Genomic DNA, 19,268 nt, shown 5'->3' on the forward strand with positions numbered 1-19,268 from the left:
GCGGCGGCTGCATTTCCCGGCTGCGGTGGCTGCATTTACGATGGAGGCGGAAATGTTGTAGGCCCGTGTGCTCAGATTTGGGTGCACGTTAAAGAACCCCCGGTGCTCTAAATTTCCAGAACCCTCCACTACGGCGTCTCTCATAATCATATAGTGGTTTTGGGACGTTAAACCCCACATATCAATCTATCAACGTTTGGATGTGTCGTTTAGCTATGTCGTCCGTTCGCGTCGCGTAAAGTTTGGTACATGTAAAGCTAGCGAAACAGCCGCGAGTGCATCGTGAGTGTGGCATGTATTCATGTTGTTACATGACACGCATCTCATGATTTTCATGTTAGGGTCTGTCGCTTGTGTTCTCCATGCGATCATGTCATACCAAAGCAGTTCTGCAACATGCTATGTGAACGAAACCACCACAAGAGCTGCGAGACCATGAAGTGTAAATAAAGACATTCATGACATACATATCATGATTTTCATGTTATGACTAGTCAAATATGTTTTTCATAGAGTTATGTTATGGCATACCAAGTTTGAAATCGATATTATTATCGAAAGGGCCAAGAGAGCTAAAAGTCGTACGCGGCTAGAGATAGATAGATAGATAGATAGATAGATAGATAGATAGATAGATAGATAGATAGATAGATAGATAGATAGATAGATAGATAGATAGATAGATAGATAGATAGATAGATAGATAGATAGATAGATAGATAGATAGATAGATAGATAGATAGATAGATAGATGGATGGATGGATGGATGGATGGATGGATGGATGGATGGATGGATGGATGGATGGACGGATGGACGGATGGACGGATGGATGGATGGATGGATGGATACGCTCAAAGTCGCTGAAGTTCGCTAAAAATGCATCGCATTTAAAAAACAGAAGGCAAGCATTCGTCAAGTGGAACAGAACCAGCTACCTCTCGATTCTTCCAACCACTATGCCATGGAGCGTACGTTGTCAGGAGTGCTAACGGAAAGTGACTTATATGCACAGTATACTGTTTCGCAGTCCTCAGGGCTTCAGCACATGAGCGCGCTTTTGTTATCAGTGGCGAGATGGCGCAACTGGTTCGCGTTGGGCGTGCTCTAAAGCTCGTCACTTTCACTAAGCGCCACCCCCACGGAGCGTGGTCTTTCCTGTGTGCACGCTTATCAGACTCGTAATTCGAAAGAGGACGAAGGTCACTTGACCCGCTGCCGCGGCCGCGTATCACCCCCATATTTTAAAATGTCCCTTCACTCAACGCTTCACCTTCACTTGAGAAAGCCGAAAGGAGCGCTGTGTCTAGGCACGGCATGTCACGGCATATCATCGATCATCTGCTGCGATGCTTGAGTAGCGCAGGGTCATTTTGATACGAGCTGTGGCGCAGTGCTCACCTCCTCTGTCGAGTGAAGGGTGAAAGTCGAGTCCAGGTGCGTTTGTGAATACGGGGGTTAGAAAGGAGCATGCTGCTGACACACGACGCAGGACAAATTGTGACAGTTGTTCGCGCGTGTTCTGTGTATACTTGTGCACTCGTTTCACAAGTCATTCTGTTTAAACAGCGCGCTTTAATTGTCGAGCTGTGACAGTTGTTAGTCCACGCGCGTCCTTTGTATGTCGATTTCGTGCGAGCTTTCTGCTTTAGGTGTGCGCTGCAAGTTTCCAGCTGCTTGCCATTCTTCACGAGTTTTTTCAATATGTTGCTGTTGCTGAAACAATGCACAATAAGCGCTCACCCACCTCTGTAAAGGCAGGTTTTACTTTGGTGTTATGCCAGTTTTTTTCCTTTTCAAATAGGAAGGTGTATGTGCCTGAAATACTTGCGAACAATTTGTTGCTTTTGAAATCACAACTTTTCAATAGAATGCTGCTTCTGTATGATTGATATGCGGGGGTTCAACATCCCAAAGCCACCATATGATTATCAGAGACACCGTAGTGGAGGCATCCCGAAATGTCTATCCCCTGAAGGGTTCTTTAACGTGCCCCCAAATATGAGCACACCGGCCAACAGCATTTTCGCCTCCATCGAAAATGCAGCCACCGCAGCCGGGATTCGATCCCGCGACATGCGGGTCAGCAGACGAGTACCTTAGCCACTAGACCACCGCGACGGGGTAGAACGTTACTTCTCAGGCCATGGTCAGAAAACTGAACGGTTCGGAGCGGGCTCGTTACCTGTCCCGACACACGGCTTTCCCGAAAACACGCTACGCAACCTTGTTAGCCCCTAGTATCCGGTTGCACAATATCCATGGTGCTGCACGTTTTTAGCCATCAGCATCGCCGACATATCCAGAGGCGCCACCGTGCGGATCAGCGAGACGCGCCATGCAGTGAAATTTATCGCCTGAAACAGCCGTAAAGAATGCTTACCAGCAGCGATATCTAGTAACTGCGGTGCCAGGCATCTCTGTGTAATTGCGTACAGAGCGACCAGTGTCGTCGGGGTGTTGCGCATTTGATACCTAATGTCGTCGGAATTGGTCATAAATACCGAGCAAATTGCTTCCTCCGCATGCGACTTCGAGCATCGCCTTTAGGCCGACAAAATCGTGTCCATTGCCAATCAGTGTGTCGCCCCGAAATAGAGGCAACGTTGCCATAGGGAAAGTGCGCCCATCTGCGAGATGGCTTTTTCTCTCGCGATACCTTACGCCCGCCTCGTACGGACATTCGGTTGTTTATAGATGATTATATAAGCCGTACAACAGCTGCCATTTCGCAAATTCCGGGCTGTTGTATAACATCGCCATGTTCCCAAACTTTCACTGGGCATAGGGTTGTTACGGGGATCGCATGGCTATCATTTAGTTTGATTGGTCGTGCTAAAGAATGTGCGCCGGATATTATAGACGAGAGCATCTCGCTTTTACAACAACGGTGGTCATAGGAGCTCCTTTTCATTCCTACACAAGTAAACAGACCAAATCACAGATATCCTTTCTTTATTCGTAGCTTGTGCGCGTGTGGGAAAATGTTTTGACAATTTACGGCACCTTATGTACTCTACTACGGGTGATAAGTACGATGTCTCTACATACCGTTTAGAAAAGCAAGTTTATTTACCCTATGTACAAAAACAAAAAAATTATAACAATCTATAATTGAAGGGCACATAGACGTTGGCGCATCTATGTTGTGCCGTTAATTGTCAGCTAGGAAGGAGACGCGGCGCCAAGGCGGTTTGTCTCAAGCAGCTCATCAACACATCATCATATGTCCGTCTGTCCTGACACTTCCTCCCATGCACCCAGAAACGTGTGAGACAAGGAAGTTTATTGCAAACTGGTAACAACATTTCAGGTGAGTACAACTGTCTGGTGTAACAAAATCGCTTCAGTGGCGTGTGCAGACAAGAGAACATAGGCAGGATGTAACACACAGCACTTCAATACTCTCACAGAGCACGAATTACTCAAGAAAACAAAGATAAAAAGAAACGCAAAAAGCACAAAGTTGGAACAGATTCGCATATTACGTGCGACAAGAAGTATTTTTTTTCTTTTTCTGAGTTAAAACGGCAGTAAAGAAAAGTCAATATTCCATTCCGAACTCAAAAAAAAAAAAACGTGTATGCCATCAACTGAAGAAGGCTTCTTCGCCCTGAGTTTTAATCTGTTCGGTAAGGTACCGAACCATGCTCTTTCTAATCTTCTGTAACGCTGTGTATGCAGCTCGTTGGGGTTGTCGCCGTGCTACGGCCCGGCAGCCACGCCACAAGACGAACATTGTGACGTACAGTACGAGTTGTTCAAATTCTGCGCTGTCCTTCTGCGCTGTCGGCCCGAAGGAATTGACACTCCAAATTGACGACGCACGACGTGCCACACGCCTTTGGCCGCTACGCATTCAAACATAGTGTGGCGGATCGTTTCTCTTTTCCCGCAGTTGTGGCAGTGGTCATTCGGAACGACGCCCCACTTTGACGAGTGGGCAACGTCTCTGATGAGTGGGCAACGCGTCCCATCACCGCAGCCAATTAAATCCTCTTACTATTTATGGTACGTGGTTGTTCCGCCATTTCTTCTACTTGCTGGGCCTCCATCTCTGTCTTTCCTCATCAGTAATCGAGCGATTGATTAACATTTCGCTAATGCGTGCGGGTGCAAGCTTTGCAAAGTATTCTTCAGCGGTGTCGCCATCAACTGACCGCATGAGGCCCTCTGCTGCTTTATAAAAGGCATGTGGGTGTTCTGCTTGAGTTCCCCGGTACACTTACGACGTGAATGTGGCTCCAAGAGTTCCGGTCCAATATAGAAATAAGCTACGACCAGGATAGTCAATGTCCTGAAACCATTTGTGAACTGTTTTAGCGGCAAGTGCCTTTGTGAATTTCGCAACATCTGGCCGACTGAGTCCTCCACAACTTTTTGGAAGCTCCAGGAACTTTTGTTGAACGTTTGGTGTCTTCCCGTCGCATAGGAAGGCTCCAACCAATGACGCAAGGCGGCTCGCAAAAAGTTTGGGTATGAGTGCAATGTGCCCGATATAAAAAGCATATGCGCATGCTTTGGTTTTCACCACCGTCACTTTGGCGTCAAGTGACAAATTGAAGTCAGTGGCATACGCGAAGACCTGCGTGGCTCGATGTACGGCATCCTCCCAATTTCTTTTGGCCACCTCCCCGTCTTGAAAGTATACCCCGAGGACTTTTACGGCATCCACGTATTGAATACCACCCGGCAAAGAGCCGTGGTAGCTACCGAAACGAAGGGCTTTGCTTTTCTCCGCATTCAGGAAAGCACCCATACTCTGAACAGCTCCAAGAAAGCGTGGTAACTGGCTTGGTTTCGCACGAACACAAAGATGTCATCCGCATAAGCGATGATGCTGACTCCAGACCTGTCATTGGAAAGCCCAGAATATTAGGGCACTTCACCACTTTCCTAAGGACAGGATCTAGGGAAAGAACAAAGAGCACCGGTGCGATTGGGAATCACTGGCGAGCACCTTTTGTTACTGGAAAGCTTGTTGTCTCCACGCCGTTGATGAGGAGTCGGTTGGTCATATTGGTGTATAGAAGCTTTATACAGCGAACGTACTGCTCAGCAAACCAAACTTTCTAAATACGCAGTATAGGTAGTCATGTTCGACCCTGTCGAAGGCCTTAGGTTTATTCAACAACACGAAAGCACCGGTAACGTTTTTGGCGTTGGCATAGTAGAGAGAGAGAGAGAGGAAACTTTATTAGAACTTGGCCGGCAGCTTGGTCTTGGTGGCCTCAGATGGCGGCGCTGAGTCCCTGAACTCGGGCGGCATCTTCGGCCTGCCGGACAGCCCAGAGCTGGTCGTTGAGCTCCGAGCTTCTGAGCGCCGCCTCCCAGCGGCGGTGTCGCCGACGGAGAAGGTCCCCCGCGGCTCCCGCAGACGGGACGGCGGCGGGAACGAGTGAGCTCGAGGCTTCCTGTTGCCTGGTATTGGCAGCCGCCATAGGCGCATCGCGAACGGCGGCCGTTTCTCGACCATTGTTATCGGCGCATTCCCAGAGCATGTGGCGCAGCGTTGCTCTGTGCCCGCATGCTTTACATAGACCGGTAATGTGTAAGTGCGGGTAGCAGTGGCGTAAGACGACCGGGCTGGGGTAAGAGTGGGTTTGTAGTAAGCGATAGCTTACGGCATCGTGTCTGTTTAATTTGTCATGCGGTGGCGGGAACTTTCGCCTTTCCAGTCTGTAGTGTTGCGTAATATCTCGGAACGTGATGAGACGATCACCCCACGACCATTGTGGTCTGTGTTGTCGCTGCGTGTCTGTCAAAGTGTCTCGATCCGGCAGATCAGAAGCCCCGCTCTCGGGAGCGGAGGCGGCGGCCACGGAATGTGCCTCGGCTCGGCGAGTGAGACCTCGAGCCGCGGCGTGGGCCGCCTCGTTGCCCGGAAGCGGGACATCGGTGTGTGCCGGGGTCCAAAGGAGGAAGACTGTTAAATTTTGTTGTGGCGATCGCGACGCTGAGTCACCATCACCGCGGGGGCGCTGCGAGCGCTCGACGGTGACAGACGCACTCCACATCGCCTCCGTAGATTTTCTGCTATTTCTGCGGACATCCACCTTGGTACCCCTGAAACTTGGATTTATCGTCACCGCCAAGTTCTCCGCTTCGCCTAGACAACACCTTCGTCCAGGTGGGTCCAGTTTTGACAACTTGAGGGACGTCCTTCACTCCCGGCTACAACGCCGCCTCGCTAAGGGCTCTCAGCCCGGCGATGGCGGCCGCTAACGTGGTTACGGGCTATGATCCTACCTCAAGCCAAATGCTGTCCATGAAGATTTCATCCTCCGAAAACACTATGCCATCAGAAGATGAATACCTCGACGACATGGTGAAACTGTGGCAACGCAAGCAAGCGAAAACGAAGTCTGCGTCTCAACAACAACGAGACGCCACGGCGGGCCACCATTCCCCAGCCTTGCAAGGGACGCCGGCGCGCCATCCCTGCGGCGGTGTGCCTACCTCTGCTCCGTCCTCGCAGCCAGCGAAGCAACGCAAGTGGCGTCCGCGTCAAACTCCTCGCCTCTCTCGCGACGACTACATCGTAGTGCTGAAACCTCGCGTTCCCTGCGAGCTACGCACATTTGTCCCGGCAGATCGCGCGGGCGACGCCATCCGCAGCTACCTCGGTGACCGGACTACCACGCAAATTCAAGTGCGGCCAATCTGGGAACAGAACATCTTGGTCTGTAGCACCACCATTTTGCCTATGGCACAGCGACTCCTCGGGGACTTCCAGCTGCAAGTGGGGGATCAGCAGCTGCCCGTTCGAGGCCACGCCAAGGCACCAGGGGATACATGCAAGGGCGTCATCAATGTAAACCCTGCTGAAAGCCCGGAAAAGATAAAGTCTGAACTGTATTGGCCTCAAGGTACTATCCTTGCGGTCCGCAAACTCGGAGATTCCGCGGCGGCGGTGGTGACTTTCGAGGGCACGAAGTTACCCCGCTTCCTCTTCTACCACTGCGTGGCGACGTATATCCGCGCCTATAAGAAAACGGTCCCTGTATGCACCAAGTGCGGTACCATCGGTCATCGACCACCTCAGTGCCCTCACGCCGCTCCAACCCAGTGTGCCAAATGTGGAACCCCCGCACCTGCAGGTCTCAATGCCCACGACTGCCACCCCAAGTGCCTCCTCTGCCACGGCGCCCATGAGACTGGGACCAGTGGCTGCACGGCAAAATACCGAAAATATCGGAAACGCAAGCAGCCCTCAACATCTCCTCGAGGGACCACCTCATGCTCGTCACAGCCAGACAGCAGCACAAACCTGCATCATTCGGCTCCACCACTCCACGCCGACTCTCAAGCATTCCCACCGCTCGAAGCACCAGCGGCGGTACCTCAGGTGAGCAGTTGGGCAGGGAAAGCTGCTTCTAAGCCTCTCTCACCCCCTTCTGTCGATCCTCCTTCTCCCGAACTTGCGGCCCTTCGCCAGCAAGTTGCGGCACTTCAAAAGCAAAATTCTCTTTTAACTAAACAACTCGAACTCTTAAATAAGCGACTTCAACCCCAACAACAGTGTACTGCAAGGCCATCCGGTATTGCCTCCTCTGTCCAGGCGGCTACGCCAGCTACGTCCAAGCTTAGTCCTCGCGCTAAGTCCACTCCCATTAAACCGCCGGTTCAAGCAGCCATGTGTACTCCAGCACTCGGAACCGGTGCCACATCTACTCCAGAAGCTCTTGAGGCTCCTGGGGCACCTCAGGTTCTCTTGCCCGCTAACCAAACTCTCCCTAGCGAAGAGCACACCCCGCGCGTAGAGGAACGCCTCACGCGCGTCGAAGCTTCGATTAATCACCTTCTCACCAGCTTCTCGGTCCAACGCATAGTAGTAGAGGTTACCCAGGCTATTCAAGCCTGGGCAATCACCCAGTTTCAACCCAAGGCATCGCGTTCCCGCTCCTGCTCGGTGAGCAGTGAGGGTACAGCTCCACGGCGTCGTCGTAAGGTGGCTACCACCACCCCGCCGTCGGACGATCCGGCCTCCGTGCCCCTCCCTGCCTCTGAAGATTCCGAGCGGGACATGGAGGACCAAATATAAAACCTAGGACAATCACGATGGCTACCAATCGTACGTCCCGTTCAAACATTGCGTCTAAATTCGAGATCATACAGTGGAACCCTGGAGGCTTCGGGAACAGGCGAAAGCGTTCACATCTTTCCCTTTTCCTCAGCTCACTTGGCTCTCAGCCGGCCGTCTTGGCACTCCAAGAATCTGGCCCTGCTCCATCCCTTTCTGGATACTGCTCCTATGTAGGCGGCACCACCACATGCCTCCTCGTGCATAAAGCTTACACGGCGATACAGATCGACCTCGATCTGGATCTTCCTTACGACTACTGCATGATATCAGTGCTGTCTCAGCGGAGGGGCCAACCATCAATACATATCTTAAACGTGTACTGTCCCCCTCGCCTTGCGAGGGCTTCGTTTGCGCATCTCTTCCATCGGGCACTGCGTATAGCGGCCCGACAACCACTGGTGATTGTCGGGGACTTTAATGCCCCCAGCCCTCACTGGGGCTACCACTACGAGAAGGCCCGGGGCAGAGAGCTTAAGGAGCTCATTTCCTCGCTGAGCCTGACGCTTCTTACCGATCCGGCACAACCCACACGTTCCGGCAACTCGGTCACGGACAACTCGGACACATGCCCCGACGTCTCCCTCACCCGTCACATCCGCGATGCTACATGGGAAAATTTAGGCGAAAACCTAGGCAGCGATCACTTTTTACTCCGCATTTCGTTCACACCGCGGCAGAAAATGCGCCAACACTGGGGCCAAGCCCGTCTCACCGATTGGACTCAGTTCAGAATGCAACCATTCCCCGCCGGCCTCTCCTCTACCGAATATGCAGCGTGGGCATCATACGCTCTTCATATGAAACAAGCGAACACTCGCACCCTTGCAACCTCTAATTTGACTCCTGCGATCGACCCACACCTCCTACATCTTTGGCACGCTCGCCGCGGGCTCATAAGGCGCTGGAAACGCAACAAACTTAATCGGAAACTTCGCGCTCGCATTGAGGCGCTCACTGCAGAGGCGGCCGCATACTCCGCACAACTTTCCGATGCTAACTGGGCAGACACCTGTTCGAAGGCTGCAAACCAGATGAGCTCTAAGAGTGCGTGGCGACTCTTTCGAAGCCTTCTCGATCCCTCCACCACCAGGGGAGAAACGCAACGCCAGCTCCACCGTGTTCTGCATGCATTTCAGGGCACTACGGATGAACTCGCGCGAGAACTTTGTGACCGCTACATCTGCCGCACAATTGATCCCACAGGCCCAGCATATACGTATTCCGGCGCCCCTAACACCGACCTCGACGCCCCATACACGCTTTCTGATTTACGATTTGCACTCACGAAAATGCGACGGGGCACGGCCCCTGGACGCGACGGAATCACAATATCGCTCCTGGCAAATCTTCCCGACCAAGCACACCTCTCGCTACTCCACCTTATAAATTCGATATAGGACGGTTCTCCGCTTCCAACGGAATGGACCACATCGGTCGTGACATTCATTCCCAAATCGGCAAAATTCGTTAGTATTGAGGCACTGAGACCCATCTCACTTACGTCTTGCGCAGGCAAACTCATGGAAACCATGGTTCGCGAACGCCTTTCGGCCTACTTGGAGGCCAGGAGCACCTTTGCCAACACGATGTTTGGCTTTCGCCCGCATCTGTCGGCGCAGGACGTCCTGCTCCAGCTTCAACACGATATCATAGAGCCGACTACTATGCGCCATAACGATAAAGCCGTGCTCGCTCTCGATCTCCGCGGGGCGTTCGACAACGTCAAACACAGCACTATACTCACTAACCTGTCTACCACAAACTGCGGGCACAAGACTTTCAACTACATTCGCGCCTTTCTATCACATCGCACCGCCTTCATTCGCCTTAATTCTACCGAACACGGCCCGTACTTATTAGGCACGCGGGGTACACCTCAAGGGGCAGTCCTGTCTTCTCTGCTTTTTAACCTGGCGATGATGAACCTCCCCTATCTTCTAAGCGAGGTCGAGGGAATACAACACGCACTATATGCGGACGATATCACAATCTGGACCAACACCGGCTCCTTAGCGCAAATCGAAGAACGCCTGCAAAAGGCTGCCCTTTTAGTGGACACCTACGCAGGTTCATGCGGCCTGGAGTGCTCTCCAGCTAAATCGGCTTTTCTTTCAGTCTCTCCGCTACCGCCGCCTCAAATTTTTCTTCCGTCCGGGCCTGTCCCGTCAGTGCAAAATATTCGGGTTCTTGGCCTTCACCTCACATCGTCCTTGGATCCAAAGGGCACAATAGCAGGCCTCAGACGCACCAGCGAACAGGTGAGCCGCATGATACGGCGAGTTTCTACTAAGCGCGGCGGCCTCCGCGGGTCTCAGTCCCTCCGATTGGCCCACGCGTTTGTGACCAGTCGCGTCCTCTACGCCTTGCCTTACCTTCGCCTGCGTCGTCGACACGAGCACCAGCTGGACGTCCTTCTTCGTTCAGTATACAAACGCGCTCTGGACCTACCTATTGCAACTTCCAACAGCCGATTCACGGCTCTGGGCGGTACACAACACCTTTGCAGAGATGCGCGAAGCTCATCGCGTTAACCAAATCAATCGACTGTCGCAGACGCCTTCAGGGCGCCGTCTTCTACACAGACTTGGCCTTAACCCGATATCTGACCAAGACCCTCTGCAGCCGGTACCAGAGCTCTGGCGTCAAAAGCTATGGGTGGAACCTCTACCCCGTAATATGAACCCTGACCTCCATCCTGGCCGTAGACTAGCACGCGCCGCGGCCCTTCATACGCGACACTCCGATCGTCCTGGTGTTTTCTACGTGGACGTCTCGGGTCCCTCCCCCTCGGGTCACTTCACGGCTGCCGTGATTACAGAGGGCAAACACATAGATGGCCTCTCCTTTCGAGCAGACACAGTAACGCACGCTGAAGAGGTTGCCATAGCTTTGGCCGCCTCTCACCCTGCCTCACGCACCATCCTGACGGATTCGCGCTCGGCCTGTTCTCAGTACCTTCAGGGCTCCATTGCTCCGCTGGCGGCTAGCCTACTACAGGCAGCCTCTTGGCGCTTTAACCCTCATCCCATTCGTATAGTGTGGACCCCAGGCCACTCGGGCCTGCCTGGCAACGAGGCGGCAAATGCCGCTGCCCGCGCTTCTCCTGTCCGGGCCGTTGCCCCTCCATGTCCCGAGACGGAATCTGGCAATACCAACCTGACGCGCTTTCGCGAAATTTTGGCTTATTACCGGGCTTCGCGCCGCCTCTACCCGGACCCCGCACGCGGTTTGGAGAAAGCGGACGAACGACTGCTACGCCGCCTGCAGACGAACACCTTTATCAGTCCGGCGGTCGCCAGGTACTTTTTGCCGGAAATCAATGGCACCTGCTCGACCTGTCATGTGCTCGCCGACACATATCACGTCGTAGCATCGTGCCCAGTTAATCCCGTCCCTTTCTCATCCCCTTTTCCTATCCCAACTAGAGAGGCTTGGGAGGAGCAGCTGCTCGGCTGCTCTACCTTGGCTGCACAACGCTCCTTGGTGGAGCGCGCACGGGCAGCTTCCAGCTCCACTGGCGTCCCGGAATAGGGTCTTGCCACTCTAGCACGCCGATGGGCCACGTCGGCACTCTCTAGTAAACTTTTTCTGAAATAAATGTTTTTTACCACCACCACCACCACCACCACCACCACCACCATCACCGCACCTCTTAAGGATGCGGGCCGCTTCCCGCGAGACGCGGCCGCGCGCGAAGCCGCGGATTGCTGCCTGCGAGTCGCTGATTACGATCGTAGCGTTCGGCACCGTGGCGATTGCTAGGGCTATCGCGGCTTCTTCGGCCGCCTCCGTATGTCCCGTGGTCACCGTGGTGCTCGCGAGGCATTTGCCCGCACGGTCAACGACCGCAGTGGCGTGTGCGTGTCTCCCGTCCCCATATCTTGCGGCATCTACGTACACAACTTCGTCGCTAGTGCCGTACTTCTTTTGAAGGTCACTAGCTCGCTGGTTACGGCGTCCGACGTGGTGCGTCGGGTGCATATTCTTAGGAAGCGGCGGAACAATTAGGCGGTCGCGAACCGAGGCAGGAACATCCGCTTTTTCTCTCTGCTGAGTGTGGTACCGGATGCCAAGTGACTCGAGGATGTGTCGACCCGTCTTAGACACCGACAAGCGTTCGTTTTGCGAAACGACATGGGCCTCAATTAACTCGTCGAGTGAGTTGTGCAGTCCAAGTTCTAGTAACTTTTCAGTGCTCGCATTCAGTGGAACTCCAATTGCTCTCTTGAAAGCCTTTCGTATTATACATTCGATCTTGTTTTTTTCTGAGCCTAGCAATTTGAGGTAGGGGGCAACGTATGTTATACGGCTTATTGCGTACGCCTGCACTAGACGGATCGCGCAGTGTTCGCGCATACCAGTACGTCTGTTCGTGATACGACGTAGGAGTCGGATCGTGTCGCCTACCGAACTACGTAGTCTTCGCACCGTCTCACCATTATGGCCGTTTGCCTGCAGGGGTAACCCCAGAATTCTAATTTTGTCTACGTGTGGAATGGGAGTGCCATCTGCCAATAGAACGCTTATTTTGTAGCACTCCCTTTCCTCGTCGCGCGGGGTTTTGCGACCTCTACTTGTAGGTTTGTGGATTAGAAGTTCCGACTTGGTTGCCGAGCATTCGAGGCCCGTTCCTCGCAAGTACTCCTGAACTTCGTCTACACCTGCCTGGAGCGTACGCTCGACGTGACCATCACAACCTCCGCAGGGAACCCAGAGGGTGATGTCATCCGCGTAGATACTGTGATACAATCCTTGTATGCCTAATAATTTCTCGGGTAGCCCCAATAGAACTAAATTAAAGAGTAATGGCGAAATTACGGAGCCTTGTGGCGTGCCCCTCGAGCCCAACTCAAATTCTTGCAGTTCCACATCTCCAACGACGACGCGTACGCGTCTGCCGGCAAGGAAGTCACGTATGTAATTATATGTTTTTTGTCCTAGTCCTAATGTTTGAACTGTGTTTAAAATTGCTTCGTGTTTAACGCTGTCGAAGGCCTTTTTAATATCTAGGCCAAGGATCGCCTTGGTTGAGCTGGTAATGTCATCAACAATGTGGTGCTTCAGCTGAAGCAACGCGTCTTGTGCGGAGAGATTGCGGCGGAATCCTAGCATGGTGTGCGGAAATACATCGCGGACTTCGAGAAAGTCAGTCACGCGTTTGAGGACTGCGTTCTCCAGAACTTTTCCTACAGAAGACGTGAGCGAAATTGGCCTTAGATTATCAAGCGCAACCTGCTTGCCCGGTTTAGGAATCATGATAACTCGAGCTCTTTTCCACGCTTCAGGAAGGGAACCGCGTTGCCAGCACTCGTTGATATAAGTCACAAATCGGGAGATTGACTCGTCATCTAAGTTGCGGAGAGCCTTGTTCGAAACCCGGTCCAGGCCGGGCGCCGATCGGGTGTTTAGTTCAAAAAGGACTGCCCGAATTTCCGCTTCCCTAAATTCGGCGTCTCGTTGCTCATTAGCAACGCCGTCATAATCTGGGTGTTGGACGCTCTCTGCCGACTTAAAGTAACGGTCACGTATTGCACCGAGCAGGTCATCGCCTTTATGATCGTTCACAAGTCTCCGAGTTTTATGGCCTTGAGCGGCACGAGTATCTTCCGGATCCAATAGGTGCCGGAAAAGGCGCCAAGCACTCGCCCCTCGCATCTGTCGTTCGAGGCCGTTGCACAGGTCTTCCCATTGTGACCTACAGACTTGGAACGCATGTTCCTCAATTTCTCTGTCTAACCGTGCTATGCGTTTCCTCAACGCCCGGTTATGTCTTTGGCGTTTCCACCTCTTGAGTAGGGCTTGCTTTGCTTCCCACATGTGTAGGAGCCTGCTGTCGATTACTTCGAGCTTCGCTTCGGGCGGGATGTGGCACGTTACCGCGTCTACGTCTCGATTGAGCGTCGCGGTCCACTCGTCTATATCCGTGATCGGCTCGTCGCCCCGCCCGCCTTCTGCTCTCTTTTTGCGGAACGCGTCCCACTGCACTAATTTGAGTTTACGGCCTGTGCTTTCAGAGTATGTTCTACGAATGCTCGGGCCCGTGTCTACCGTAATCTCTATCAGAGAGTGGTCACTCCCTAAGTCTTCCTGCGTGTTTTGCCAAGACGCCGCTGTGACATTCGACACTAACGCGAGGTCCGGTAGCGTGTCTGCGCTCACGCTGTTACCCCGGCGCGTCGGATCGGCGGGGTTCGCGATCAGTTCAAGCCGTTGGTCTTGCGAGTCTTCCCAAAGGTGTTTGCCCTTGAGCGTTTCACGCGTGTATGCCCAGGCCCCATGGGGCGCATTAAAATCACCCGCAACTAGCAGAGGTGCGCCGTTGGCGGCCGTGCTTGCTCTCCGGAGCATCTCCCCAAATCGGTGCTGTAGCGTGGGTTTACTGTAGACGTTAAGTACAAACAGGCCTCGGCCGCGCTTAGGAATTAATTCTACAAAAACATGCGGTATCCTTACGCACTCAAGTTCGCGCTGCGCCACCGTGATGTTACGTCTAACTAGCACGGCGGCGACCGGCGCCGGACGCGGCGGGGGCGACGGCAGCGACCGCGGTCGCGCCGACGACGAGAGCGGATCGCCCCGCCCTCGGCGACCCGCGGCCGCCCCCGGCGCCCCACCACGCGCCGAGCGCTGTGTAGCACGTTTTTCTTTCCGCCTGTTGTCCGCCGCGGCCGCATTTATGGCTTTGTAACCAGCTAGTTTTGCCGGATAATTTGTTTCCTGCAAAAGGATAATGTCCGGTTTCGTCTCACGGCTTCGAATAAATTGCTCGAGATTTCCCCGCTTCCTCCTATATCCCCGGCAGTTCCACTGCCAGATCGTGTACTGTTGTTTGTGAGCGTTAGTGTGAGTGTGCGCGTGTCTAGCCATGGTGATGCTTGTGTTTAATTTAGCCCATCGCCGTCGAGGCGACTGGGGTGCGGCTGAATCTGCGGCTCGGCGTCTGGCAGCGCGTTCTGCTGCTGCTGACTCTGTTGCTGTCTAGCGTAGGGCTTACTCACCGTTCTAATCGGTCTGCCCGCAGATGGCGGGAGTCGCGCTTCAATGTTTTCTATGCGCGCCGTGTGCGCGGTGAGCATTTGTGTCATTTGTTCAGAGAGCTTAGCTATCGCACTATTGAACATGTCATTCATCTGTGCCACCTGTTTAGCAAAACGTTCATCGAGGCTGGTCTCGATAGTATCGATTTGTTTCTGTAGCTTATCATAACGGCCAAATCGCTGTGTGGATTTGTGCCTGGCAGGATCTAGTGCTATCCTTTTCGCGATACACGGGCGGTCTTCGCGTCCGCCTGCCCCCTCTCCCGAACTGCTCTCGTCATCCGTGTCCATCCCCGCCGCCTCGGGTGTCGACGGAGTCGAAGACCGAGGCTTCGGTGGTGGCGGCGCCGTCGACTGTTGCTGCGGTTGTTGCATTCGTGGAGCCTCTACTTTCAATTTGGAATTTTCCGCTCAAAGGGCGGCCTTCTCGCGTTTCAGCTCTGAAATTATCGATTGTAATGGTCCTAGGCGTTGTTCTAGCGCTCGCTCTACCGCTAGCTTGAGCTCGCTCCCACCGCCGCCACCGACGGCGGGACCGCGAGGACGTCCCGCCGAAACAACGCCGCCGGCGCGAAAGGTGGCTACATCCGCCCATCTCACCTGCTGCCATGTGCCCATGGGTCCTTGTTGTTGCGGCTGCCGCCACGTCTGATGCTGCTGACTTTGTTGGGTGCCTTGGTTGACAGCTGCGGCGCCCGGAACGGCGCCACCGCGCGTCTTCGACATGCTTCTCGGCCTTGGTGTCCGGCTGCGAGAGCGGGACCGGGATTTACCGCCGCCGCCTCTCGCGTCTCGGCTTGTCGAGCGTCCTCTTCGGGTGGCGTTGGATGAATGACTGTCAAACGCCGGATAATGATTGTAGTAACCTCCGTTGCCTTCCTTGCTAATGCCACTGTTGTAGATGCTGTCGGACGCTGCGGCCGCTTGCTCTTCTTCACGCCGCTTTCGCTCTAGGCGGCGACGCTTGACTATGTAAGGAGCCTTGTATCTCGCCTTGCAGACGCGGTCACCCGTGAGATGATCCTTGCCACACAGTTGACACCGCGGCTCGCAGCGATGGTCAGACGGTGGGTCACTGCTTCCGCAGCCACGGCAAATCTTGTCGACAGGGTTGGGACACACATCGGAGCGATGGCCCAGCCTCCCGCACGCGTAGCACACGTCGATGTGCTTTCTGTAGAGGGAGCATCTCACAAGCATAGGTCCATAGTATACGTGTCTGGGAACATGGAAACCGTCGAACAATACGATGATGTTGTCCGTGGTGCCCATTCGCTTGGCATGCAGCACGCCGGGGTTGCGCTGCGTCACTAGGTTGTTAACAATGTCCTCCGGGCTCTCGTCTTTGGAAATGTTCCTAATCAGGCCCTTGGAAGTGTTCTCCGGGGCGGCCTGATAGGCGTTCGCCTCGAACTCTCCGTTCCCGATGCAAAGCTTGCTGATGGCTCTGTAGCGTTTGGCTCTGTCCGCGGACGGAGTGCTGAGCACCACGACGTTCTGTTTAACGTTGAGGCAGATGCTGTCCTCTCTAGCCGCTTCTCTACCGATACCTGCCGCGTTACGAAGGCAGCAGTAAATGCGATTTATCTTGTATTCAGCCCCGTTGAATCCGCCGCGGGGGCGCACAATGATCCTGTAGTCATCGGGCGGTAGCTCTGGCATTCGGCTCGCCTTAGCGAGGTGCTGCAAGTAACGAGCACACTTCTTTTTATTCTGCACCGCTGTGGCAGTATCCGGGGCAATCCCTGTAGTCTCCGCGGCAGCCGCCTGTTGCTGCGTCTCCGTCTTCTGGTCTTGCGCTGACTCGGACGCGCCGTCGGCCTGTTTCGTTCTCTTTATGCTGCACCATCCTGCTCCCTCGCCGAAATCTTCCGGCCAAATGTCCTCTCCTTCTACCTCTACGACATCCATTTAGCCCTGGCAAAGGCCTTGTACGCTGCCGTCGGGGATCGGGAGCTCCGAGGAGGTCCGGCGACACGTTAGGCTTGCAGGCCCCACCGCCGCAGCGGCCGGCCTATGGCGTCGTGTGCAGAGACGCTGGACTTGGCGTTCTTGCTTTCGTGGTGGAATAAAAGGCGCCAATAAGTGGCTAAAAAGTGGTCCCACCTGGCAAAACTTGGTGTCAGGGAAGTCCTTGAAACTGCCGCCGATCGATGGTGAGAAGCGTTTTCCACGATAAATTCGACAATCCACCAAAAACATAGGAAAGTTGCGGAGCCGACGCGCAACACGTCCGCACTCCGTGGCCCCCTAGCGGTGTCCAACCGGCATAGTAGAACAAATCTTTTATCCGAGTAAGTGTTTGGAAAATCGACCCACCCGGCACTGCAAACGTTTGCGTGGGTGACACTATATCGGGCAAAAAAGGTTTTTGTCTCAAGCCAAGGATCGTAGCTACAAGTTTGTAGTCCGTGTTAAGGAGGGTAATCGGCCTCCACGACCGTGAATCATCAGGGTCCATGCTCTCCTTTGGCAGCAAGACTACACGGCCCTCACTGAAAGACCTCGGCTTTTGCCCATCAACAATGAACCCGTTAACCATATCAGTAAGTGCGTCGCCTAGGACGTTGAAGAAAGTTATATAAAACCCCGTCAGTATTCCGCCTCAACCTGGAGCCGTGGAAGTGTTCATTTTCTTCGGGGCTCGCAAATCGTCTTTTGTCTCCTCATCGCAGAGCATATCAGACGCCTCAGGACAGAGCGAGGGCAAGCCTTCACAAAAGTCTGCGATTCTTTGATGGTAGTTGCTGTCGAGGGAAAATGTGTTTAGAAGAACAGTTTAACGATTTGAGTACTCGGTACTCTACTATGGGAGGGCTGAATGCATCCCTGGCGCGCCCACAGCAACGGGGAAACTGTGAGCTCAACGTTTACGGGACCGCGTTGTATCATGCGACATATTTGGCACTGACAGCATACAGAAATTTGGCCCTCAAAAGCACACCGGTCATGTGCGTATTATTATGCAGCATGTTCCGAAAATAGATGCTTTTTTAATTGTCAACTTGTTGGAGATCAGTCATTTCTATTACGGGTGCCTGATCTTTTATCGAAATTTCTTGTTATTTAAGATTACCACATTTGACTATTGCCTGGATATGAACGAAACAATTTATTATGTTTCACCTCATTATTCTTGGCTCGTCTAGACCTAATGGTTACACGTGCAAAAAAATGGCAGCATATCCATAGAAGTGTGGCAGCTTGGGCTAGTTGGTATGGCATGACGATAGTTATAGCGCGAGAACAAAACGACGACACACAGACGCGTCTTCGTGTCCTTCTTGTCTCTGTGTCGTCGTTTTGTTCTCGCACTATAACTATCGTCAAGCATATCCACGGAGTGAATGATGGAGAGTGGGGCGAAGCATCCATCCGCCCACTCGTTCTTGCTTCCGTCCGTCCATGCGTGCGCCTGTGTGGCCGCCCGTGCGTCCATTCGCCCGTCCGTGCGTGCGTCTGTTCGTGCGTCCGCACGTCCATCTGTGCGTCCGTCCCTGCGTTCGGCCATGCATCCGCTCCTGCGTCCGTCCATGCGTCCATCCGTCCGTGCAACCATCCGTGCGTCCGTCTATGCATCTGTCTGTGTGTCCGTTCGTCCACCTATTCAACACTTCAAGTACTACCATCTTGCATATTTTCATCATATATTTCTCATACAGAAGCACCGCCATCCAGCGGACATTTCAAGGACTGAACGAGAGGAGGCACACGCACACTTTCTCACGGCTTGAGCTTCGTGTCTACTTCCAACCTTTAACCACCTCGAGTTCATGGTATATAGTATTTCACTGTATTCATGGCACTGCGGCCCAACGCTCGCTAAACCTTTCTAAAACCTAGGAGGTTACGCCCAGCAAGTATAACGTAGCAACCCTTTCTTGTCTTCTGTGCGTTGTTGAACAATAAGAAATTCGCAGAGTGCGTGTTAACTAAAAGCCCAATTCTCCTGTCTCTCATTCCCCCTTAGCAGCCATTGGCATGTACATTGAGCACTATCTTCTATTGTTCAACAATGCACAGAAGAAATCTCTCACCGACACCACCTTGGAGGCCAAAATGTAATTCTGGTTACACACTACGACTACTACTACGACTACGAGGAACGAACTGGTGCCGCTATAAGGAGCTTCGGCGTTCCAGTTT

The sequence above is a fragment of the Rhipicephalus microplus genome, chromosome 5, assembly GCF_043290135.1.
Source record: "Rhipicephalus microplus isolate Deutch F79 chromosome 5, USDA_Rmic, whole genome shotgun sequence".
NCBI lineage: Eukaryota > Metazoa > Arthropoda > Arachnida > Ixodida > Ixodidae > Rhipicephalus > Rhipicephalus microplus.